The sequence below is a fragment of the Mauremys mutica genome, chromosome 9 (genome assembly GCF_020497125.1).
Source record: "Mauremys mutica isolate MM-2020 ecotype Southern chromosome 9, ASM2049712v1, whole genome shotgun sequence".
Classification (NCBI taxonomy): Eukaryota; Metazoa; Chordata; order Testudines; family Geoemydidae; genus Mauremys; species Mauremys mutica.
The window spans coordinates 79003085-79030052 of record NC_059080.1 but is presented as its reverse complement, the minus strand read 5'-3'; the positions used below and the strand labels follow the sequence as shown (position 1 = coordinate 79030052).

General features: G+C 38.9%; 1 protein-coding gene across 14 annotated transcripts in view; it reads right to left on the bottom strand.

Moving 5' to 3' along the window:
* Nucleotides 1–26968, bottom strand: part of MBNL1 (muscleblind like splicing regulator 1) — a 234816-nt gene that overhangs the window by 183934 nt on the left and 23914 nt on the right. For 3 of the 14 annotated variants that reach the window (XM_045029490.1, XM_045029493.1, XM_045029499.1), the window contains exon 1: nucleotides 6255–6462. The exons of 1 other annotated variant lie outside the window; for it this stretch is intronic. The gene's annotated coding sequence lies outside the window, so the exon portion shown is untranslated. Of the gene's footprint in view, nucleotides 1–6254; nucleotides 6466–14580; nucleotides 14728–26968 lie in introns of those variants that run through there. 10 more of the 14 variants (XM_045029491.1, XM_045029492.1, XM_045029496.1 and 7 more) reach the window with 7 other exon arrangements.

The following is a 26968-nucleotide window of genomic DNA, read 5'->3' as shown; positions in this document are numbered from 1 at the left end:
CAAAGAGCTCCTAAGTAGCAATCATACACTATTCTGGTCATCAAGAGGTGTTAAGTCTCATCCTCCTAATTATAGGTCTTTCCTGTGTTATTACCATCTCTGTATTAACTATCCAGAAGCGGAACTCAAGCAGTACTTGTAAGCAAATAAAAACAGAGAACAGGAGGTGTTCAGCCTGTATACTGGCTGCTGTAGCCTCATACAAAACAAGAAAACATGGAGCTCTCTTTAATTATTCTCCTTCTGGCTACAATAAATTACATCTTGCCCACCTCTCCTTTCTGTGGATTAGTATTTTTGAGTCCATAAACCACGTTTTTCCTGGACTTTCAGAGGCCCCTCTGAGTAACATTCTCACAGGTCAATGCTCCTTGGAGGATTGTCTAACATGAAGCACATATTTAGCAAACATCAATCCCCTTTTCCTGTAGATCAAGTTTACTTTTAAAAGCTTCTAAGTTCCATGGATCTAAAGTGCAAGTGAGCGAGCAAGCCTTGAAGCATTAATAGAGAGTGCTACTGCGAAACTACTAACCCAGACTACCTAAAGTCCCAGGGCCTTAACATGTATCCGTCCAGTAGAAGTTCCCTGCTCTGCAGGATGGATTCCACTGAATAATATTAAGTGCATGTAAACATGGCCCTCCCTTCCTCCACAAAGGGTGACATTTTTAAAAGCTCGTGAAAGGTATGCAAGATGGAAGGGTGTAACGCCCCCAATTTATTCACAGAACGTGGACTACAAGAGTCAGTAGAAGAGCAAGTTGCTTCCCAATACCGGTTCGCAGTGTGGGTTCAATGTGTAGGAGATGAAAAGGTGATCACACAGTGAACTGCACTTTTTTGTGTGTTATTGCCTATAGCTACAAAACTGGACAAAATTAAAAACAAACAGACTCAAAACAGGATAACATGGAGAATTTCTAGTTGTGGAGGGTCTCTAATTTACCTGAGTAACAAATTGTTATCATTTAAGGGAAAAATAAAAGGCACAATAAAAACCAATTTGAATCTTTCACTGAAATGAAAACCAAATTAAGCCTGAATTATTTGTCAGCTACAAAAATATATTTTCATTTTTTACAAATTTTACTGTTCAAGTTTCCCAAGTTTAGCTGGAAATAGGCACGAATACACAATAATAAGATGAGAGACTGTTGACTTTACATTAGATGGGAGAATATAGCTGTCAAAACAGGAGTGAAGGGAGCCTCTGCACTTCCCAAATGTGGTACTGCTGGACTCTAGAACACCTCTGTGAAGGTGCAGAGAGGGATGTGCATGAAGAAGGATTTCTGCAGATGACTCGAGAAAAGGCAGCAATGTTGCCACTGTGGTCACTCTGATACTGGCCACAAACTACTATAAGAACATAAGAACAGCCATACTGGGTCAGACCAATGGTCCATCTAGCCCAGTATCCTGTCTTCTGACAGTGGCCACTGCCAGATGCTTCAGAGTGAATTAACAGAACTGGGCAATTATCAAGTGATGCACCCCTGTGGTCCAGTCCCAGTTTCAGAGGTTTAGGGACACCTGGAGCATCAAGTTGCATCCCTGAATCAACATGACTAATAGTCATTGATGGACCTATTCTCCATTAACTTATCATCTATTTCTTTTTTTTACCTCCGTTACAGTTTCGACCTTCACAACATCCTCTGGCAACAAATTCCACAGGTTGACTGGTTGTGTGAAGAAGTACTTTCTTTTGTTTGGTTTAAACCTGCTGCCTGTTAATTTCAGTGGGTGACCTCTGGTTCTTGTTATGTGACGGGGTAAATAACACTTCCCTACTCACTTTCTCCACACCATTCACAGTTTTCTAGACCTCTATCGTATGCCCCCTTAGTTGTCTCTTTTCCAAGATGAACAATCCCAGTCTTTTTAATCTCTCCTCCTATGGAAGCTGTTCCATATCCTTAATCATTTTTGTCATTTTCTCTGTACTTTTTCCAATTCTAATATATCTTTTTTGGGATGGGGTAAGCAGAAGTGCATGCAGTACTCAAGGTGTGGGCATACCATGGATTTATATACTGGCATTATGATATTTTCTCTTATTTTCTCTCCCCCTCTTAACATTTTGTTAGTTTTTTTGATTGTTGATGCACATTGAGCAGATGTTTTCAAAGATCTATACACAATAACTCCAAGATTTCTTTCTTGAATGGTAACAACTAATTTAGACCCCATCATTTTGTATGTATAATTGGGATTATGTTTTCCTATGTGCATCACTTTGCACTTATCAGTATTGGATTTCATTTGTCATTTTGTTGCCCAGTCACCCACTTTCGTGAGATCCCTTTGTAACGTTTCGCAATCTGCTTTGGATTTAACTATCTTGAGTCATTTTGCCTCATCTGCAAACTTTGCTAGCTCACTCTTTACCCCCTTTTCCAGATCATTTATGAATATGCTGAACAACACAGACCCCAGTACTGATCTCTGGGGGACCCCACTATTTACCTCGCTCCACTGTGAAAACTGACCATTTATTCCTAACCTTTGACCTTCCATCTTACCCCAGGATTCCTTACTTTACTTAAGAGCCTTTAGTAAGAGACTTTGTCAAAGGCTTTCTGAAAGTCCAAGTGCACTATCTCCACTTGTCCACGTTTGTTGACCCCCTCAAGGAATTCTTAATAGATTGGTGAGACATGATTTCCCTTTACAAAAGCTGTGTTGACTCTTCTGCAACATATCACGTTCATCTATGTTTCTGATAATTCTGTTCTTTCATATCGTTTCAACCAGTTTGCCTAGCACTGAAATTAGGTGTACAGGGACTATTATGCTCCCTATTCCAGCCTAGAGGCTGTCTTAGCAACCATAGAGTTTCATGGATTCCAGGGCCAGAAGGGACCATTATGATCATCTAGTCCAGCCTCCTATATAACACAGACCATAAAACTTCCCCAAAAAGCACGGTTTCTGCCATGAGCTGTTGCATTTCCCTATGCCTCACCTATGGATTAGGAGTGGATTTTGTCCTGGACTTCCAACCTCCACATAATTCTCCTTCCCTAACCACCAATTCATCTGCTTCTTAGTAAAAGACAATCATCCTTAACACATCTGCTCCTTAAGACCCATTTCTGCCATACAGACTACAGTGCATATAATGATAACTTTATTTGTTAGGGAAACAAGGTGGTGAGGTCCAATAAAAGATATTCCCTTACCCGCCTTGTCTCTCCAATATCTTGGGAGCAACACAGCTACAACTACACAGCGTATAATGTTATTTGTTGTTCCATTTTCTTCTACCCTGTCTACTTGTTTGTCTTTCTGTTCTTAGACTGGAAGCTCCTTGGGGGAGGGACCAAGCTTTGTTATCTGTGTGTCTGTCTGCAAAGTGCCTAACCCATTGTAGATGTTACCATAAAAATAAACAAATAAATAAATAATAATCACATAAACATTTACTTTAGGTTTTGTGTTTGCTGAGCTTGAGTGCACAGATTTACCATCAATTCAGTGCATATATAATGCATGTGCTTATATATTTTGCTGTAAAGGGAGTAGCCTGACACTGTTGGTTTTTTTTAAATGTGATAGGGTCCAGTCTTACTTCCACTGAAATCAGGAGCTCTGCCATTGGTTTAAATGGCAGCAGAAGCAGTTATTCACTTTATACAGTTTACTTTTCACTGTCATCTACAAAAAACATGGGAATTGTCATACTGTTTCATACCAACAGAATGCCCAGTGCTGGACCCTATCTCCGACAGTGGCCAGTACCAGACAGAAAACGCAAATAAATCCCAATAACCTGCTCATAGGTGAAGTTTCTTCCTAATCCTTCTAAAAACAGGAGATTTTTTTCTATCAAATGTAGCTGTGTAAGTCCTCATCGTCCATAGAAGTGTCTCATTTTTTTTCTGAATTCTACTAACCTCTTGGCCTCAATCATATCTTGCAGTAATAAGTTCCATGGGTTAATTATTATTGTATAAAAAGAGGGTTTCCGTTTATCAATTTTTCCATTTCAATGATTATTTCTTCTCATGTTCCTAGTAAAGGAAAACCCAATTTACCTTCCCTATTTCATTCATTATTTTGTATCATGTCCTCTCTTACTATTCTTCCATCTAAACTAAACATACTGAATCTTTTCACTCTGTCCTCACACAGAAGTCTCTCTGTGCCTCCAATCATTTGTCTGTCACTTGCCTCTCCTGCTTCTGTTACATGCTTTTGGGGGTAAAGTGGCCAGGACCAAATACACAATTCCTGGTGAAGGTTCATCATTGATTAATATAAAATGCCATTATAATATTTCTAGCCCATTATTTATACATCCTAATATTTTGTTTTGTTGGTCAAAAAATATACTGTATATTGAACAAAGGCTTTCATCCAAAGGCTGTCCCCAGTAACCTTCAAGTCTTGAGCCAAAGTTGTTATGGTTAATCTAGAACCTCAAAGTGTGTGAATGATTCAAATTGTTCCTTTCAATGTACATTTAACAATACCATGCTGAATTTCATCTGCCAATGTGCAGTCCATTCACCTAGATTTATTAAATCCCTCTGAAGTTCTTCACAGTTTTCTCTAGTCTTTCCTAAATTGTGTCATTTACTAATTTACAGGTCACTAATAATATATTGAACTACCATAGCCCTAGTATGTAACCTTGAAACAACAATGGTTTACCTTTTGCCATGTTGAAAACTGATCATTTATTCCAATTTTTTTCCACCTCTAAGCTAGTTTCAAATCTGCAACAGTACTTTCCCTCCTACCCTATGACTTTAATTTCCTTAGTAGCCCCTTGAGATGTGTGAAAGATTTTTTTCTGAAAGTTCTAATAAATTATGTCAACTGATTTTCCTTTATCCATTATGTTGGCATATATTGCACTGACAGATGTTCTAGAAATAACTTAGATAGATCTAAGTTTTTCTTTACCTGATAATTTTCAAAGGATTATAATAATTTTATATATATGTGTACATATTAAATATGACCAGGACATTTAGGTGTGCATGAATTTATATACATACATACATTGTATTACATATGCACACTATATATATTAATATGTTGCTGTATAGATATAATGTGCACTTGTATGCATGTACCTATATACCTACACACAGTTACTGAACTTTTCGGCTATTCCTACAATTTCAGTTCTGGTAGACCAAACGATGTAACTGTTTTATTTACAATTTAGAAGCACCATTATTTTCAATGGGACTTGAGAGCTTCAAAGTACAAGTTGGTTCCATTAGATTCTCTATGCCCAAATGACAGTAAACTAGTTGGAAGGTAAAAAATTAAACTGAATCAGCACCACATTGCTACTGTTACAGAATTTTGTATCAAAATATTTCCTTATGGCATAGTGCTAATTTTAACAAATTCCAGAAAACAAGACTCATTATTTCCTTCTTTGAATGAATATCAAAATCAAAGTAGTGTTTTTAAGTTTATTTCACTCTTAGTGAATGGGTACTATGCAAACCGAACTTTAGCTCCTGTTCACCAGTGTGCGCACTCACTTTTCTTACAGTTTGAGTGACGCACTACAAAACAGAATAAATAAATAAATAAATAAAAAGAACCTCTTATGCAGGGCGTCCTCCACCCTGCAAACTTGGCAAAAGACATACTGTACTGAAATACAGCACTCTCCATATAAGGAGACACAGCTAAACATGTCATGCGTAATTTATGTGCAGTAGGCAGAGAATTAACCTTTCCCTGAACATATTTGGCCCATATGAAAACCAAGCTAGAGGGCAGACTGAGAAGAAGGGATGAGAATTTTTCCCTCTGAAAAATCTTTGCAAGCGATTAGGAGCCCCTGCTGTTCCCTCTTGCGTTCCCTTCAAACAAAGATCATTAAGCGATTAGGACACTTTATATGCACCTGTTTGTTTGTTTTTTCCTAGTCTCTCTTCCTCCTCCCCCGCCTTTTTTTGTTCTTTTGTCTTTTTTTGAGGACTGCAAACCCCCCTGCGATGTGACAGGGCGTGCAGAACACTCACAGGAAGAAGCTGCTTTAAGCAGAACTGCAACTGCGACCCACCGCTTTCTGTTCAGCTATAGATGGTGTGTGATATGAAACCATAAACCGTGGTAACCCAGCCCCCGCCTGATAAACTGAAAGTCAGTGAAAGCCTAATCTCACTTCCTCATTCGGCCAGCTACATTTTGCACAGCGAAAATATCTACATAAATAGAAAGCCTGTATTTAAAAGAGAGAGAGAGAGAGAGAGACTGTGGAAATGGAAACTTACCTCCTCACATCTTTTTTTCAGAGGCAACCAGCCTGTGGACAGATTGCCCAAGGCATTGTGGGATTCATTATTACAAGATGACAAAAGCCTGGAAAAGTGAACTTGTCACAGAAGCATGATGATGGCCCCAACTCACTCAGCTGCAGTGAAAAGACTGTTGCATCTAGCAGTGCAGGCTCTTATCGCTAATGTCTGGTTTCCGTCGCTGCCTGCACCGCCCCTCCCCCATTCAGCAAAACCTACCAGGAAGCGCTGGGCGTACTTGCCGAGCCTTAAGAATGCAAAGGGGGAAGGATACAAAAATTGCTTTCATGCTACTGCAGCGTTTTGCCTTCGTGAAACACTAGGGACTGACCCAAATACGGACCCGTGGGCCACTGCAGACTGGCATTACTTGGCAGAACAGTCACACAAATGTGGTATAAAAAGGCGTCTGGATAAAAATCATCCCCTAAAAGCTAGTGTTGGTATATTCCATTTTATATGTAAAACATAATAACCTCTGAACTATAGTGAAGATGTGACACATGCACAGTACTGTTCCGATGGACCGTCTGTTCAGACAATGAGTAAATCCCTTTTTAAAAAGATTCTCAACGACACAGTGAGGATCAGGCTGCAAGGTTAGACTGAAGGTTAGATGCAGAATATAACCAAGCTCTCAGACTTTACCCGGCTTAGTAAAGTGCTGCCACTTAAAATTCACTGTACAGTGTACCAATGTGATTAGTTAAGCACAGGCACTGTGTCTGCAAAAGACTGTCTTTCTGTTGCAACCAATTGGCCTCAGCTCTGCAAATTTACAGGAAATGTATGTCTGAGCACCCACTGCAAGTAAGCAACATTTTTTGCACAAACAAATAATGTAAAATTATTCACAACCTAACAGATGCTGGCAACAACAAAAACTTTAAAAATGGCAGATGTTGTAGATTGTATCCTTTTTTCCTAGTCTCGGGAACATTTCACTGTATTTTTCCAGGGCTCAAAAAAAATTCTGTTTGTTTAAATAATCACACCCTTAGCCTTATTGTATTCCACTACACACACTTTCTAATTCATAGTGTGTACCATGATCCAACCTTTTTAATAATTCTGGAGGAAAATGACAAAAAGAACTCCAGCTAAAAGCCCAATTTCTCCCTAAATTTACCAGTCAATATAAACTTTGATTTGGCCTGGAGTTTTTAATTCAGTTTTTCAGTTATGATGTTTTTTAAATCCATTTTATGTTGGTCTGGTGTGTGGGTGTTACACACATCCCCCCCACCCCCCGAAAACTCAGCAATGTAATTCTAATGAGATAAAACACATATTTCTTTCCACATTCAGTGAAACAGGAAAAATGGTCACCCCACTCCAGAACTAGAGTCAAGGTGAAGGTGAATTTTTGTTTTTCCACTAAGAGTTCTTTTGATCCTTCCTCAGTGTGAATAAAGAGCACTGTGTATGCTTCTATTTCTGGGCCACTGGATCTTAGCTAGGTGTTCCCATAGCTCCTGAAGAGAACAAGTGCAGGTAATATTGGGGAGGGAACAGCACATTAGATAAGAGAAAATCATCTTTACAGTGATCTTGTATGATATTGTAGAGTAACACTACCTACAAGTGTCAATACACTGCCCCTAGGTTTCAGGAAATAGCGCAATGGTGCCACTACCTTATGCATGAGTAAAGAGTAAGTAAGATGAATAATGAAAGCAATTACTCCTCTGATATTGTATTTGAAACATTTCCTGAATTTCAAAAAAATTATTCATTTGATGAAAATTGCCATTTGACCATTTCTAGCAAAGGATCTGACACAACAATCTATGTGGCTGGTCCCTGCTCCTATGCAGAGTCCAGTTGATTTAATCAGATCTCCACATTTGCACAAGGATTTTCCTGAATAGATCAGGGTCTTAGTTACTGCAGAATTAGTTTGACTATGTCACCAGAGAATCAATTTATTACCAAAAAAGCTACAACTTCATTCTTCGCCACTGACCATAGAAGAAGCAGATAAGCCCTGCCACAGCTACCTACTAAATACCCCAAGGATTACTCCAACACCTAAGACATCCAAACTAGAACCTGGGCTATGGGGCCCAACAAATTAACTTAAACCTCACCATGGCATCATTCTCCTTTTGAACCTTTCAAACTTTATGTACTCGCACAAAGTCAGACACTGTCTAGCCCCAAGTGGTTTAAAATACGACAGCATTCTGTTTCACAAAGCTGTGTACTGTCATATTTTACCAGCACACAATAAGGGTGCAACCCTTGAAGTCAATAAGAGTTTTGCCATTGACTTCCATGGGGGTAGCATTTCACCTAAAGAGTTTAGTGTAAGTGGCTTGTGCAGTATCACACATATTGTATGTGAAATATAAAAATGTCTGAGTGACTGACTGTGGAGTCAATTTTCAAACATGAATGTCTATTTTAGGGCACCCAGCTCCACACTTGGATGCTCACATCAACACAAAGTATGTCTACACTATGCTACTGTAGTGCCGTACTACAGACACTTGCTATAGCAACGGAAGGTTTTTTCCCCATTGCTGTAGTAAATCTACCCCCTCATGAGGCGGTAGCTTGATACAATTATTCCATTGACCTAGCTGTGTCTATACCACGGCTTAGGTCAGTTTAAATACGTCTCTCACCCAATTCACACCTGAGTACAATAACCAGTTTCTTTAAAACTAAGTTTTAGATGTAGATCAGGCCATAGGAAGCTATTTTTATTATTGCATTCATTTTTAAGTCACCCACCATCGTAGTATATAGGGGCTATTGCATAAGTTCATCATGATTATTCAAAAGAAGACATGATTTCCGCTCCTCCCCATATTATTTATGTGTAATTGGATCATGGTGGCTCATTCTGAAGCATGTATTCAAAGCCATAGGGAACTTCAGTGCCAGTTTGAATGTCCAAACATGGAACTGGGTGTCTGATTCTGAAAACTGGACTGTATGGATATGTAAATACCGTAAGTATTTATTGATGGGCAGAGGGATGGTGTGATAAATACCAACCCAGGAATTCTTCTGGCACCACCCACAATTAACTATAAATACATGGCATAACTTAAAGCTACTTTATGTCAAAATTTCCACTCCAGATTTTTTGGCATTTACTTATTTTTTGAAAGAGGGAAACCAGCTGAAGTTATTCAGGTGATTCACACTCTACCCATCTAGCCATCCATTTAATCTGCCCATCACAATGGTATTTAAGACGCAAACACATAGGTAGGAATCTTATGCAGCTTCACCCTTTTCCTTGATCTGCACTGCTTTTTTAGGACATGCATCCTACTCCATTCCCAGCCATTCTAAGAGAATAGGCTACTTAAAAATAAAAAGGGTACCATTTTAATGTAATTTCCATAACTAACCTGCATGCTTCAGGTAAGTTGTGTTCTTAAGTTCCTTGCTTAAACAAATTACTGTTTTAATAAAGCAATGGTAGAATCTTTTATCTTAATTTTGGCATTGCTACCAATTTAGAAATCATGCTCCAGCTAGAAAAAACAAAAGTATTTTCAATTTTTCCAGACGACATTTTGTTTAGCAACTCATTTCAAAATTTTGCATCTGTTTACTGATTGTGACTGAGTCATTTTAAATGGAAACATAGATATATTTTTTTAAAACGTACTTTAAAAAAAATCCTTTTTTTCCTCCCAATTTTCAAACTTAATTTCTGCTTGTGCCCCCTGGGAACAATTTAGAAAACATTTACCTTATAGCCAGTACAGTAACATTTTCTGTATCTCTACAGTCTGTGTCACTCAACTAAATGATAGGCCAATTAGTCAAAGACAAAAGGTGGAGTCAGAGTGCAGAGGTCTTTAATATTGGTAGGGTCCATACCATTCACGGATTTAAAAATCAGCAGGGCCATATTAAGGTCCACTTTAGGTCTGATCTTCCTTCTAATGAAGTCTATGGCAAAACTGTCAATGAGCAGAATCAGGCCCTACGTAGTGGAGATCTTTAGTGGATTTTCAGGGAGTGGGTTTTTTTGTAAAAACAGAACAAAAGTATCCCATAATGGTTTGAATGCATAAACTTATGTAATCATCGATTCAGCAAAGCACTTAAGCACATGCACATAAAATGTGTCAAGTGCTTTATGAATCAGGGCCATAATTTGTATATTTTATAATGCCTTGCATATTTAAAATGTAAAGGCTTTAATTATATGATTATTGTTTTTAAATTACTTAATGCTATTTAATTTGTCTATTACTTTCCATTTTTGTAGGAAGTTGTCTAGTTGTTTATCAAATATATATAAAAGAATAAGTGTGTATACACTCAAAGACATACGTATAGTGCATTATTGTATTAGAATGGTCTTTGTAGCAAGTGGAGGAAAGGAGATACTTTATAAGTAAACTTATCATGTATGGTTATGGCAAAGTCTTGGAAAAGGAAGAGAATTTGATTTCTTAAACTTTGTTTCTTTAAAATAAAGAAAAATAGAACAAAAGAAACTCGGTTGATGCATGTAAATTACAAACCTCAAAAATGACTAAATCTCACATCAGAATTTATATTATAATATTCTGAGACTGCAGCAATATCTATTTTAGGCAGAACCCCCCGACAAAGTGGCTGCTTTAACGCAGATTTTTCTAGTTTTGCTGGTTTAAGTAATTAACAGTCCTTAATATCATTTTAGGTAATGTTGGTCTGGTCCTTACTTCTGGCTGAAGGTTCAGGTCATTACCTTAGACCAATTCAGCTATTATAACATGTAGTGGGTACGTTTCCACATTTCCCCCTGCATTTTTAATGCCTTTCAGTGCCCTTTATTGTACAAGCCATCCTATACTCCTATACTCCTTTTATTTAGAAGAATTTGATGAGTAGCTTTCTGAATGACTTTGTCACCTGTATTGTATGATGTTTGATGATTTTTATTCTGCATTTTGATCATTCCTCTATTCCTACTATTCTGAATTTTAACCCCATACTAGATTCTGTTGACTCGAAGTGATTGGTTACCACAGCAACACACTCAGCTGGATACTGTTACCACTTGTGGATCATGCAGTGGTGCCCTGATGAATTCCTTTCACAGAGCAATCTCCCATTTTCAGGGCCATACATTTATTTTCATCTCTGTCCCTTTTCTTCAGTTTGGGGCACCAGTGACCAATTTTTTTTGGTCTTAGCTACAAGTATTAATATTGCTATTGTTTTGCTTGAGGAAAAAATAAGTGGATCCTGAGGTGTCTCCCATGGACTATCCATGGACAAGTCATAAGAAAAATAGAGATTAGAACAAAGTACCCATAGGGCATATTGAGTATATTAGGTCTCAAACTTTGAAAGCCCACAACAATCTCATTTTGATTTACCCCTTTCTATTGCTGTTGATGACTTGCTTCATCCTTACAAAAGTTTTCCACCAAATGAGCTGGAAAAGCTGGCTCCTCTGCCTTGTACGTCACCTACGACTTGCCCGTCTCAACCTTGCCTTTTCCTTTGAACATCAGCATTTCCTTTCCTCATTCTGACTAGTGCTGGTTATAACTCAGATCCAACTGACCTGAGCATATTTTCATACAACCTTATAAATGGAAAAGAATAGTTCCTCTCTTGGTAACTCAGCAGCTGTTTAATACGTTTTTTATTTATTTGCATATCTTACCCTTTGTGACTTTTTGAAATTTTTAAGTCATCGTGTAAAACAACTTCCTCTTGGTACTTTTGCTCAGTCTCTTTGCACAAGCCAAAGAGGTTTGCTACTTTCTCCGATTAAATTAGCAGGACTTGGTGGTACTGTTTTTTTCTCAGTGGTACTCAATAGGTTGTCTCCTTATTTTCCCATATATTCCTTGTTACCTCACTCTCTTCAATTTTGATTAGGAATTCTGCTGTATTGATTCTCGAAGACCAATAACAGGATCTATTCAACCAATCCTATTTCCTTCTGCTCTCAAGAGTTTACCTTCTGTTGTAGGTCCTGTCACTAATACTGATAATTCATCTTTGCTTCTTTCCTTTAAATTTTTGATGTGTACTAGTTTACTTCTTGTGACAGGTTGCAGGGGCATAATCAGTTAACCTCAGTTTAATTCCCTTTCACAGGTGCTCTGATGAAGGTCTATCAGAACAGCTGCTTGGAAGCAGAGTGCTTTCAGGAAGGTCAGGCACTACACCAAGGGTCCTAGAACTTGAAAGCTTAGTTGGAGAGTTTTCTGTTCCTTTATGTTTATTTGATGTCCTTATTATAAAAGCTGACATGTAATCACTTGAGGAAAAAACCTTGCTGACTGCATGCTTCCTGACTGTTTATTTTCCAACTAAGTTACAACACCTGTTTTACCTGTGTCTTGAAGAAACTTAATTTAGATCTGTGCACTATTTTTTTAATATATCATAATTACCCTTTGTCTAGAAACGGAGGCAGTTTTCTCTCCTTTTGGATGCATTATTTTGAAGTAAACTAATTGCTCCCATTTCTACAATATGAAATCTGGGTAGAACATTTGACTGTCATTTGTTGTTTCATCTACATATTAATATAAATCAAGAAATATCTAGCTGTTAGATGTAACTAAGATGGGTATACCCAGCTATTTATCTTATTGCCAACATCTCTAAAGTTGGCAATTATTCTGCTCCAATTTACCTCTCTACTCATGTGTCTTTTTGCTCACTCCCCTTTAATGCCCCATGATGACTAACCACCTCCTTTGTGTCCTTCTTCCACTCCTGTCTCTCGGTCTACTTCAGTGCAGTCCTGCACACTTTTATTACAAACTGGTATAAGAACACATGACTCACCTCATTTTTAATTCTTTACTTTTTATTCTACAACAGAATACTAGGAGCTTCAGAAAGACAATTATGAAGACAAGGTTCCTATTCCAAAGAGTTTACAATTTAAATGCTTCATTGCCCATGTTTCTCTTACATGATGCCTGTGCTCAGGTGTCTACACTGATTATCTCTTTACAAACATATTCAGCTTAAAGAGTTAACTATGACAATTAAGATTTGATGTTCAGCAATGTCTGACCAGCACCCATAAAGCAGATTCTTAGATATTTAAATGACATAAACTGCATCTGCAAGTGACTGGTGGAAAACAGTAATTAATTTTTTTTAAAGTAGTAAAATATTTAGATAAATGTCCACTAGTCTACAAGCATATAAATGAGCAAAGTGCACCCTGTCAATATTATAGTGCATAATTATGCTATATACTATATCCCTTGGGTTCTCTGGGAAGGTGATTTCTTTATTATTCTTTAATTAGTGCTGGAATTCAGCTGTCAGAAACAGGGGGTCCACTTCCATTTAGTTTGACTTCCCATCATGAGAAGTGCAAGAGTTCAGCCCAGGTGGACTCTGGCTTCATCCCAACACAGTATTTAATCACCAAACACTGGTGGGACATTCATTGGCAGTGAAATATTTCATACCAGGAAATCAGGAGCTCAGGTGCCAAGGGTTTAATGTCTTTTTAATTTATGTTAGATTTTACAAATGTACTTGGAACAGTATCTACATCTCATACCAACTCCCGCTTACCTTATTCCTGCCACTTAATCATTAGGGTCAAAAGGAATGGTGAACAGGATTTAGCCCCATTATGAAAAGGAGGAATAAAATAACCCTATAATAATACCTCAAGGCAGCTATGTTCCCATCCTAAATATAAAACTATACTCCAAATACTACTACTAAGTAGTAAAAGTGGAAACAATTGTGAAACAGTCAGCACATCGGTTTAAACACATCAGAACACTGCTTGGAGAGTTTGAGAAAAGTAAGATACAAGGGAGACAAAAATAATGCTCAGTGAAAAAGCCACCAAAATGGTCTCTTGCTTGTTTGTTTTAAGCCGGGATCCTTCAGTCAGATCATGCAGGCGGCCCCTATGCCTGTCCAGAACCCCAAATGGATTCTGCATGGGTGCCCGGTTTTGCCCACAGGAATTAAATGACAAGAGCAGGACTTCATTTGCAAATAGTGTTTGGAAAATATAATTTAAACAGATTATCCACAAGTAAAATTTTCAGTTCTGATATAAAAATTAATATAAGTATATAGTTAGTTATAGTTTTCACATCAAAAAAAGTTTCCTTTCCAAACAGATAGTGCCAATTTCTTGTCTCTAATATATTATTATTAAAATCTTCAGTCAGTTAATATAAATCACCAAGTTGCGAAATGACAAAGTTCCAGTCAATACAAACAGTCCAGAATTACTTACTTCCAGAATTACTTACTAAAGCTTAGTAGAGTTTTCCATAATTCTAATGTCAACTTACACAAGCAAACAAGCATGGGAGAGCTCAGTTCTTACCTGTTTTGCCTCAAGTGTAGGTTAGGTCTTAAAGCTGCTTAAATAATACAGTGACACAGCCACAACCACCTCGAAGAGCTCTGTTCTGCTGTGCACTCTGGGCTAATTACAACATTCTTTCTTCGCAGTAGAAGGATGGTGGCCTAGCTAAAGGGGAAATAGTGAAAGACCAGAATAATTATGCTTCCCCAATCCTATAGGTTTAAGAATGTGAAATAAGCTATTCACATTAGCATACAGTAGTAACCATGGCAACTGGCTGTGGTTTGCATATGTGTTTTTTAAAGACCCAAAAATTACTTCCAGCTATTAAAAAAAAAAGACACTAGAGGAAGTACTTTTGTATTTAAAGCCACATCCCTAATTAAAGCAGCTACTGTAACTTAACATGTACAGTTCACATTAAAAGAACGATCTCTTGGTCTTGTGTTTTAAAATCTACCAATTAAAAATGTTTAGTGTCTAGCCTAACTGCTAATCTCACGACTAACATCTGGTCTAAAAGACAGACTTGCCCTGCCTGGCAAGAAGATCAACAAGTGTTCCTGGAAACTTGGTGGTGATGGTGGGGGGTTGTTTGTTTTTTGTCCTCAGGTCTGGTACTTCCTTCCTCTTGAAGAGCTGTCTGTTAGCAACCGATAAAGCCTTGCAAAACTGAAACTGCTACTATCTACTTCAGCCACCAACATCACAGGGCAGGTGCAAAGCCTTAAATATGACAGACTTTTGCAGGCAAGCTATATTAAAACCTCTTTTGTTATTTGTATTACAGCTACTATAGTCTTTGGGCTCCCTGCACAAATGACAGCTTACTTCCAGTGGAAACATTTGTATAGCAGCCATATTTGAGACGTTATAAAATTAGCTGAATAAACTGATCATCACTCTTATGAATTCACTTCTTGAATTCTACATAGGGTGATCAGATAGCAAGTGTAAAAAATCGGGATGGGGGCGAGGGGTAATAGGTGCCTATATAAGAAAAAGCCCCCCAAATCAGGACTGTGCCTATACAATCGGGACATCTGGTCACCCTAATTCTGCAAGACTTTTACAAATAGATGGACAGCAACCTAATGAATTATTGGAGTTAACAAAATTAATGCTTTCACTGTTCAGTCTAAAAAATATGGAGTGATGTGAAAACTATTGTTTCTTTGTAAACGTATGCAAATATTTATTGTTTACTTATAAAGGGGAAATAATATGTACAGGCAATCTAATGTCTTTGGCACTAAGTAGGTTTATAAAACTACAGACTTTTAAATTAAACTCCAAGTGCAAGGGGATGTTACCTAAAATGATGATGTTCTGCTGAGTTCCAGAGCAAGAATACAGAGTACAATAAACAATGACAGAGCCAGATGTTGGCCTCCTGTGGAAAAATCTGGAGTGAGGGGAGTGAGGAAGGACCACTCCATTGGGAATTTTGTGTGGTTCTCCTTGCTAAATTTCCTCAACATTCTCCCATCCAGTAGGAGGGACTTATGGCCTTGTAGGGTAAGGTGAAAGTGAGGGTGATTGGTTTGCAGATGGCAACACAGCTGCCAAATTCTCATCCTGTTGCATTCTGCATTAGAGTGTAGCGGTGGCTGGATCTTTGCATCCTAGCATAGCTCTGAAGATGCTCAGCACTACACATATGCTTATGGTGGGGGAGGGATAGCTCAGTGGTTTGAGCATTGGCCTGCTAAACCCAGGATTGTGAGTTCAATCCTTGAGAGGGCCATTTGGGGAACTGGGGTAAAAATCTGGGGATTGGTCCTGCTTTGAGCAGGGGGTTGGACTAGATGACCTCCTGAGGTCCCTTCCAACCCTAATATTCCATAACCTGAGGTTGAAAACACTTCCCACAAACACAGAAGAATGGTCTTGTGGTTAAGGTGCTAGACTGAGACATCTGGTTCAATTCCTGCCTCTGCCACAAACTTCCAATGTGACCTTGGGCAGGTCAAATCTCTCTGTTCCTCATTGTAACATAAAATGGGGATAATAAAACTCACTCACTTTGCTAATCTTTCCTAATTACACTGGCTCATGATGGGACTGTCTCTAATTAAGGATTTGTACAGTGCCTAGTACAATAGTACAATGGAGCCTTTGGCTGGGACTCCTTAATTGCTATCATACAAATACATCAATCATCATCATAGCCAACTACATAACAACTATGTGGCTGCCAAACCATAGCCTCTGCCTACAGGCTCTTGAACACAATGACTGGAAGACCTGGCACATGCTTGGTCTCCACAGCTGAATATAAGGGGCTGTGCACTGGGAACGTAACTCCAAAACAGAGCCATCACCTGCGTCAGGCAAACGGGACACCAGCTGAAGTTCCTTCACCCCATCCACAGATACCATGGAGGTGAGCAGAGTGTAAATACCTAAGCAATAAACTAGAAAGGGAGGCAAGGCTATTATGGAGATGGAAGAGAAGGAAACAGATGCCTAGCTGTCCTCCTTCAAGCATGCCAGGTCACAAAGGTGCTTTATTTTTATTTCTTTAGTAGCAGTATAAGGACCTGTTCTTTCTTCAGATTTCTGTGTGTCTCTCTCCCTAGCCCTCCCATATCAGAATGCTGGTTTGTTACATGAAGGCTCCTGCACATGAGCTCCCCGCTTGACCATCGGGGATATAAGATACCATAATAAAAGGAATATTCAGAATGAAAATCCATAATATAGTTCAAATTTTTCCCGCCATGCAGACATGTGCCCACATACCAAAACCTGATCTCCTGCAGAATGTGTTGATTGAAATCTGTTCTTTTTTTAAAAAAAATTGGGTTTAGCTGCAATAAAGAATCATGTTGCTACAAGGGATCACTAAATGCAGTCTCTGTGATTAGAAGAAGTCAGTTCATCCATGTATTTAGCTACAGGACTCTGCAGTATTGGCTACAGCAAAGTGTATGTACAGAGTTCCAGACTGATGTAGCATTGCATAAAACATTCCAGTAACTGACAAGGGTAAGTAGCCTGCAGGACTTCTTCACTGTGGATATGGCAAATGCTCCTCAGTTACACTAGTGCAATTAGTAACTCCCGCAGAGTTACTCATTTAGTCATTCATATAAGATACCAGATTTAGTCATTCATAACCAGCACAACTGAGATCCAAGATATAGGGCCAAAAACATGGGCTATAAGACATGCCACTTCTGCCGCATCATTTCCCTCTTTCTCTGGCGCTCATAGAAGCAGCGCCTTGGGGGTTGCACATGGGGAAGGGGTCAGGAAGCATATCCACGTTGTTACTAACTAATTATGATTTGTGCAAATCCCCACCGTGCCGTGGAAACAGCCTGGGTGGGTATTTGGGGATATCCAAGGGAAAGTTTCCAAAGGAGAGTCTCCAAAGGAGAACAGGAGAAGAGAAATCAGGGACGAATCGCCTTCAACAGAACTCCATGAGGGCCCATTTACTTGAAGAAAATAAGCTTTATTTTAACCCTTGCAGATGGTTTGAAGCTTTCACCGAATATTTTGAGTGCTAGGAATGCCTTACTTCAGGTACCTGTTATCAAGAAATTATATGTACAGTAGAAATAAATAGGCTTCTTCATACAATGTATTTATAATAAATGTTTGCTCTTATTTCACAGGTAGAGGGGTTTAACTGTAAATTCCGAAAGGATTAGGTGTCCAAGACAATGGTTTCTTCAGGAGGTGGGAGGTTCAAAGTACTAGATTGTTGGCATCTAGTATTACACAGTTTTTCTATTTCACTGTTGAAAATCAGGTGATGCTTTACAAACTGGCATCCATCCAGTTACAAAGCCAAACAAAAAATATTATTAAAGCTATATGTTAGGACCTTTTAAAGAAGCTTGATTAAAAAGATGTTTGAGTGGCAATGTGGTTTAATGGTCAGAGCTTGGATCTGAGTCAGCAGCCATGGCTTTTGCTCCTTGCTCTGCCACACTTTGTGCTCTCGGGCAAGTCAGAAAACTTCTGTCTGCCTCCGTTTACTGCTGTTTACAAGGGATGATGTTAAATATTTCCTATTTAAGTTGTGAGACATAATCATTTAAGTGAAACACTTGAGATCCCTTGTTATTATTGATTTTGTGAATGGGCTAAAAACAGTACAAAGCACAAAGATAAAGGCTGTCCCAAAAGCTTGCAGTCTAAAAAAACAGACCACATTGAAAAGTCCTAAGAGGAAATAATGTAGATGGTGGGGGAGGGGCAGATGGGTTTTGTTTTATTTTAAATTATTATTATTACTTAAATTTTATTATTCATGTACTTTTCAAAAGGGGATTGTTAGGATGTATTTGAACAAGAAGAGGGTATTGACTTGCATGAAAAACACAATATACCCTGTATCGTTTTATATTTATATCACTAAAAGCTTGATTAATTTAACTGTTAAAGTATCTTTGGCCATGCTTCCTATTTCTGTCACTGTGCTCTTGTGAACAGTGACATAGTTAGATAGATGCTCTTGGCCAATTTTTTTGCTAGCATAACTCCACTGACTTCAATGCAGTTATATCAGCAGAAAATGTGACCCTCTGTACCTCCCCATTCCACTAGGAATATTGGATTTGCTTTTAAGGGCCTGATCCAAAGCTCGCAGATGTCAATGAAAGTCTTCAGTGGTCAGGATCAGATTCAAAGAGGATAATCCCTGGGTATTCTAACAGGCCTGGTATAAAAGGAGTTAATGAAAGGCAGCACTATTCAGAATTATTTAGCCAGCTCCATAGCTGGTGTAATTAGGCCGATTTATACAAGCTGAGGATCTGCCCTACAGTACAGACTTTGGAAGAGAGTCATACTGTGAGTTTAGGGTTTGACTCTATAATTAAATATGGAGGGGTTCCTTTTTTTTCTGAATTAAGCTCTCCTTTTATACCTCTCTATACTACTAATGAAGGGCCCTATCAAGGTGAAAATATATGCAGCCCGCTGGAGTAGGCAAATCCTAGAAAGCTGTATAGTCAGGCTGAACTGCTTAAGAGGCAAACTGGACTGATCTGCAATGACAAAGAATCTTAGATACCTGGAGTTGCTTGCAAAGGGGTCTGGGCAGCTGATGTATGTCAGCGTCTCAGCATGCTGCTCTTATCTCAAAGGACAGTTCCAAAGATGACATGTTCATGTCTAATCTTTTACCTTACAATCACTGAAAGATAAGTAGGCCACCAAGTTTGAGATTTTCTCCCCCCCCCCCCCGCCCGATCACTACTGTCTGGTTCAGTACACTCTTATCTTTCCCCTGTGATTAAGGTACTACACATTGCCTTGATAAGTAAGGTATGCCAGCACAGAGGTTCAAAGCCACTCCTAACACAGGTATTCCCATGGTTTTCAAGGAGCATGCACTAACATAACTTACTGTATGCATCATTTTTCAGCATGGATTTTGTCTACAAATAGAGCTGTGTTAATAACTTATTTTTCAATTCAGTGGCCGAATTGATAAAATTCAGTTTGGTCAACCAAAAACAATTTCCCCCCTCTTTTTTTGGCAAACTGATCAAGTAAACAATATTTTGTTTTTAGTTTGTGGGGAGAAAAAGTTTTGCGCAAATTTTTTTCACCCAGCTCTAATTCAAGTGTAAAACTCAAGCAGGGTGCAACCACTGAAGAGTCAGCCCGTCTAGATTTTCCCTCCCGTATAAATTATCTTCCAGTTACTCCAATTGGCTTGTCTTGCTGGCAATTTTCTGAAAAGTAGGAGTTTAAGAAAATCAGTTCCAGGAAGTAGATGTCCACATAGATTAACAGATTTAAAGCCAGAAAGGACCATCTAGTTCAACTAGTCTGTCCTACTGCGTATAACAGGCCATAGAACTTAATCCATTTACTCCTCTATTGATCCCAATAACTTGTGTTTGACCAAAGCATATCTTTTCAGAATTGCATCTACAGGAGTTTAGATCTGCAGACTTCAAGAACTTGAGAATCCACCACTTCCCTTCGGAGCTTGTTCAAATGGTTAATCACCCTCACTGTTAAAAATTCAAATTAGAAATAAGGCCCACATTTATCTGATTTTAATCTAACAAAGGGAGGCACAACAAGGATCTCAGGCTGGAAATTAAAGACCCCTTTAATCCTTGGTATTTTCTCCATATACAGTTCATACCAAAACCCAGCATTGAATCAACAGAGTTTCTAGATGTGCTTGTTAAATTCTGCAACCCTCATGAGACTATATCCTAGAAGGGTATCCATAAAATAAAGTAATAAAAACAGCAATTCCAGAACACAAATTGGGTTATCGACTGCTAATTACTTAAGAAAACAAAGAGGCTGACCCTGCAAACCTTATCACAAGAGTAAAACTTACTAATGAAAATAGTGCCATGAACTTCAACAACATTTCACGCATGAGAAAAGTTTATGTGTGGGGGAAAGTCAGCAAGATTAGGGCCTTGACTACACACAAGGCCCTGTGATTTAACTAAACGGTTTGTCTACACAGGGGAATTTCCTGGTACAGCTACCTCTAAAATTATACCACTATAGTTATACCAGTGTAACCTTCCCTGTGGACATTCTTATTCTGGAATAACACTACCCACATGAGGGATTATACCAGTGAAATTGTGATGGAATACACCCCTATATTCATTTCACACCCTACATACTACTGTAATAATCTTTGTACAGGGTATGCCTTGTATCATTTGACAACTCATAATTTTCTAGTCAGTATTACCCTGATAAAATATGCATGGAAAGAGCATAAATGGAGTTGCAAGATTCCCCTGTATGACGCTATTAACACGTGATCCAAACCCCATAACCCCACCCAGCAGAAGTTGGCAAACAAATCAGTCCTAAACACAGGAGAGGGTAGGGTAGGGTAGGGGTAGTGACCCATGGAGGAAAGGCAGGGGCTTGTGTGTCAATGATCGCAGGGAGGCTTCCTCTACCTCAAGGGCTGAGGGAGGCTCCTGGGACAAGGTGGGTGTAGGGCCTCATGGGAAGGTAAGAGGGAAAGAGGCCTTGAACTACTCCTAACTCCCATCACCAGCACTGCCACCTGTGTGCGCATGGGGAGGCGGGGCACAGAGTCATCAGACTATTGATGGGGGGGGGGTCACCTGAGAGTAGAAGAAGAGGATCAGACTGGTGGGGGCAGTGTACTGTATGGAGCAAATCTATGATCCCCCAACCACACACACCCACACTTTAAATGGCACCCCGCAACTCCTGAATTTAATTCAGTTTCTAAACCAATTTAGTTAAACCAGTACAACTGTGAGTGTAGACATATCCTAGACCCAAAGATTTTAAAGCTCTTTGATACTAGATTGTCAGCTACAAAATGAAAAGACAATGTAGTGGTGCGCAAATTATAGCCCATGAGATAACTGCAAGGAGAAATAGAGGGAATGGGCTGGTGGGAGGAGGGAGAGGAAGAGAGGGGAGAGAAATGCCATCTGTCCCACAAACTGCAGCTCCAGCAAGGTGAACAACTTTTATATTCTGACACACTAATCCAATCTAATCATGCATCTCTGTTTTAAAAAGATATGACAAAGTTCTCCTGTCTGTTCTGTCCATGCCTCATGCCACGTCTCATGCTACAGTCTTTTAACGAAACACAACCCTATCTATTTCATGCAGTCATTGTAAGGGACAAAATTTCTTTTAGATCATGAATCTGTTTAAGTCACGTCTTCTGACTGGATCCTGAAGATCCTTATTTAAAACAAACATTGCTCTCTCGCCCCCCTTCCTCAATGTATACGTGCATGCGCCTATTTAGATATGTTACATTCATTTCTTAAGAAGAATGTAATTAATAGCTATCCTGTACTATTGTGGAGTAATTTTCACCTCCAAGCACAAATGGGGAGAGAACAATGAGGCGCTGAGTAGGGTTTCAGAATTTAGCCCTTACTGAATATTTTTCAGGAGTGTTCTGCACCTGATTTTTCTTCTTCCACAGATCACGTTTAGTCAGGGTTTATGGGATTTAATTCATTTCACAGAAGTCAGGATTTGGTACTGCTGGCATAGCATTTCTTACCCAAGCAGACTTACAATGTCTTCAATGGAAATTCACCAGAAAAAGGACTGACTAAATCCCAATCAAGAGCTTCACATTTGGCCTTGTGTTCATATTGAAACAAAATCTTTGTTGCTTGGCAGCCCATCAGTGATTTCTACATGTTCCTCACTTGAAGTCATAGTACTCTGTTTGTGACCTGTTGCTGTGGAGATATTGTATCACAAACATAGGAGCATGATTTCAGAAGGCCAAAACAAAACAAAATGAAAAACAAAACAAAAATCAGCAAAAGCAACTCCTGACCAAGAACAATCCTTTTTTCATGCAAATGTCATTAATAATTAATACTGTGAGGGAAAGGGAGTAAGGGAGAAACCGATAGGGTGTTTTTTAAAAGTCATGTGACTATGCTTTAACAGTCATGTGAGTATGATCTTTTTATATGAACACAACAACATGTAAAGCAAATATTTGTGAACTCAACAGTTAGTGAGATGTACAAAAGCAAACTGATATTACATATTATATTGATACCCTCAGGTTTGTTCCATCTCATGGATCTAAAGAGACTGAGATGTTCAGTCTATAAACCACTTGGTCAAACCTCAAAGATTAGATTTCAGGGGATGTCAATCTTTTTTGTAAATCCCAGGGTTAGAAGGCCAGGTCTACATTCCCCTCGCCCCATATAAGAAAGTCAAGCTCTTGGCAGGTATTATTTTTATAAAATACAATGTTGCCTACCTACCGTTGCATATAGTGTGTTGTGTTGCATGATCTGGAGTTTATGTTCTGATTTTATGAATGATAATAATTTGGTAATGCGAATGTATTTATGAAAGGGTACATGCATTGTGTAATACATACCCTTCACTGGTCACCCTGAGCTGATAGGTAGTGCACTCTGGCTGAGAAAGGAACCCATATTCAACTATGAGACCTGCAGGGCTCCACCCTGGGTCCTGAGTTGCTCTGCATTTCCTAACCAGAGATTCTGATCCCTGTGCATAGCTGACCTTGTGTGACTGGACTGACGGCAGCAGAGTTGACTTTGTGGGACTGGACCCAGTTGCTGGTGCAGCTGACTTTCTGAGAACAGAATGGGCAGCCGCAAGTCAGAGCAGGACTTAGTGGTACAAGATTCGCTGACAACTACCAGAGGGCAACCACCCCATGATGCCTACTTGACCACCATTGAATTCATGAATGAAGTTTCAGGTATGTGGGGTTGTCTTCTGAATAAGAATTCTGGGCCTCAGTAGTTGGGCAATTAATAATTAGGAGTGTGGGGTTGGTTATAGCCCAACACATTGCTGGGGTTTTGCTATTTTTTTAATGTAAATATACAGTAATTATGTTTTCCCAAATAAAAGGTAATGGTGGTTTTATATTCCCAGGAAACACCTGGTAAGGTGACCAAAAGATTTAAATTGCAAGTACCTAAAGCTAAGGAGAAAGTTTTTAGGAGGGGGCTTGATTTACTTTATTTATTTTAGCAAGGATCCCCCCCTACAGAAGTCATAGGTCTGACCCTAAATACTGTCATTGATACCTGGCAGTAGCATTACAATTCTGTTTATTATTAGTAGTAGTATCACTGTAGAATATAGGAGCCCTAGCCATGGACCAGGATGACGACTCCAAGATCATAAGCAATATCTGGAATACAGAAAGAACTACCAAAGATAGCTAATAAAAATGATATTTGCAATCTTATTTCTGGGGAGTAACTCATTATTGATTTTGTTAAGAAAATGTGATTGAGTCACACAAATATAATACATAAGAATAATCTTCCTTATACCCAGGCACCCACGAAAGCTCATGCTGCAAAACGTCTGTTAGTCTATAAGGTGCCACAGGATTCTTTGTTGCTTTTACAGATCCAGACTAACACGGCTACCCCTCTGATACTTATAGAGTTTGTACAGTATGAACAGTATAACTGGATATTATCTACACATACATGATACTGAAAACTCTAAAAAAAATTTTAAATTCTGAACAAAATAGAACCTAAAACAGAGCATGGCACATCCCAATAAAACTGAAAAATTCTGTAGGGAAACACAAAGTATGCTGAAGACAATAAGATTTAAGCCAGTTCAAGAAGTACCAATTCAAAAGTCCAAATTAAACAGAAAAAGGTCAACAGCATCAAAACAAGGTCACATTATAGATTCATAGACTCATAGACTTTAAGGTCAGAAGGGACCATTATGATCATCTAGTCTTACCTCCTGCACAATGCAGGCCACAGAATCTCACTCATCCACTTCTATAACAAACCCCTAACCCTATGTCTGAGTTATTGAAGTCCTCAAATTGTGGTTTGAAGACCTCAAGCTGCAGAGAATCCTCCAGCAAGTGACCCATGCCCCATGCTGCAGAGGAAGGCGAAAAACATCCAGGGCCTGCTTTCATTTTTCTTCATTCTGTAAGTGGCTTATATTCTCCCACATCTTTTTTTGATTATTATTTTTGTTGCCTCACAAATCAGCAGTAGCAACTATCATCACAAGTTGACTCTGATGAAAGCCAAATAGGTGATACCTCTAAATCCATCTCCGAAGGTTACTTGGCCAGAGAGGGCTAGAAAGCTCAACATACCTGCGATACAGTTTGTCTGTCACCTCCAACATCCCTAATTCTATTGTGTGCCTCCTAAATGACAGCATAAAATTATACTCTTTCAATATTCCATCATTATGAAATGCACAAAACAAATCAAAAGCTTCAATTCTTTAAACATTTCTTTGCTTGACATAATCCCTAACTGTAATTTCATGGTCTTTAAGTATTGTGTATTCAGTTTCTGTGAGCAACAAAAAAATTGCTGTAATTTCTCTTCCTTACCTGGCTGCTAATTTACATCACTACTCATGTAACACGAACTCATTGTCTCTGTGTCATAGCATTTTCCAACCTACCTATTTGTTATCACTCACGTGTTTCAAAAAATTACTTGTCTGCTAGGATTGTTGTACCACAGAATGATGTCTATATGACAGATTATCTCATTGAAAGTTGACTTCAGGATATTCTTGCTAATATCTTCCTTGAAAAACAAATCAAATTCTAGTGCTGTAAGTTTTAATGCTTATAAACTGTTATATAATAATATGCATTTTTCTTTCATTTATCATTGGACAGTGTTAGCAGTGAAGGGACGAGGCATACCAAAAGTATTTTTAAATTAACATTTCTGCTACCACAAATTTCTCAACCCCCAGAGCCTCTTTCCATTTCCTGATGCTCTGTTGTCATGGTACTAAAAGCAATGACATGGCCTTGTTAAATCGTTTGCTGTAAGGAACATAATTTATGAGTATAACCAGCAGCCATGCATAAACAATATGCCCACAGTAGTGTACAAATTCCCAGACAAAAGTGTTTAAGATAGGGTCATGGTTAAGGATATATTGTCCCTTAAAACATCTTCAGAATATGTTATAACAATGACAAAAAGTAGAAATTAAGGAAACATAGTTAATTTCCTCACTTCCAGCACACTTGGGGGAATGTGGAGGGAGCACAGCTGGGAGTTTCTCGAATATTTGAATTTAAGGCCAAGTCCTCTGAAGCGTGTAGCATCTCCACTGCTTGATGAATTCAGTAGGAGTTGGCAGGCAGTGAGCATCCTCAGGATGCTTCAAGCAGCTTGCAGGATCAGGACTTTAATTGGAGAAGTGAACCAAGGCCCCACACATGACTCAGTGGCAACTAACTTTGTCTGTTATGCGATAACTTTTGAATACCACTTCTGATCAAAATTTCAGACCGTTCCAGGCATCACAGTGCAGAACCCTATTGATTATGGTGAAAACTGGAGAAGCCCGATTTCCAATGGTGTAAGAGGAAAATCAGTCCCACGTGATGCCCATTTGGTGCTTTTCTATACTATTTTCTATACATTTTTTTACCGCTTATCGCATTAGTATTTGAGCATCTTCCAATAGCGCATTAAGCAACATGACTACACATCTAGCACCTGTTTCTGCATGTGCTTGAGGCAGAGGAATCTCTCTGGCACCCCCTGCTGCCTACATATATCACAGGCAACAATATACTGCTCAACCCACATCAGTAAAGGAGAGTGCCACACTCTAGTACCTAAGCACCTCATAGAAAAATATCATGCAGGCTCCCATGAAAGGCCATTTTGATAATGCTGAGCTTATGACCAATCGTTAGGGTCCGGATTTTGCAGCAGGATGAGAATCCTTACTTAAAAGTAGACTTAAACACATTCTGAGTCTGGCCCTACACAGACATGCAAGTTGGGGAACAATGGCACAAAAATCCTTCGACCTTGTGCATCCCCACACAGAGGCCAGACACAGTTCCAGTACTTTGGCTCAAGGAGCGAGGATTGCTCCAGGCTTATGTCAACAAAGCAGTTAGGAA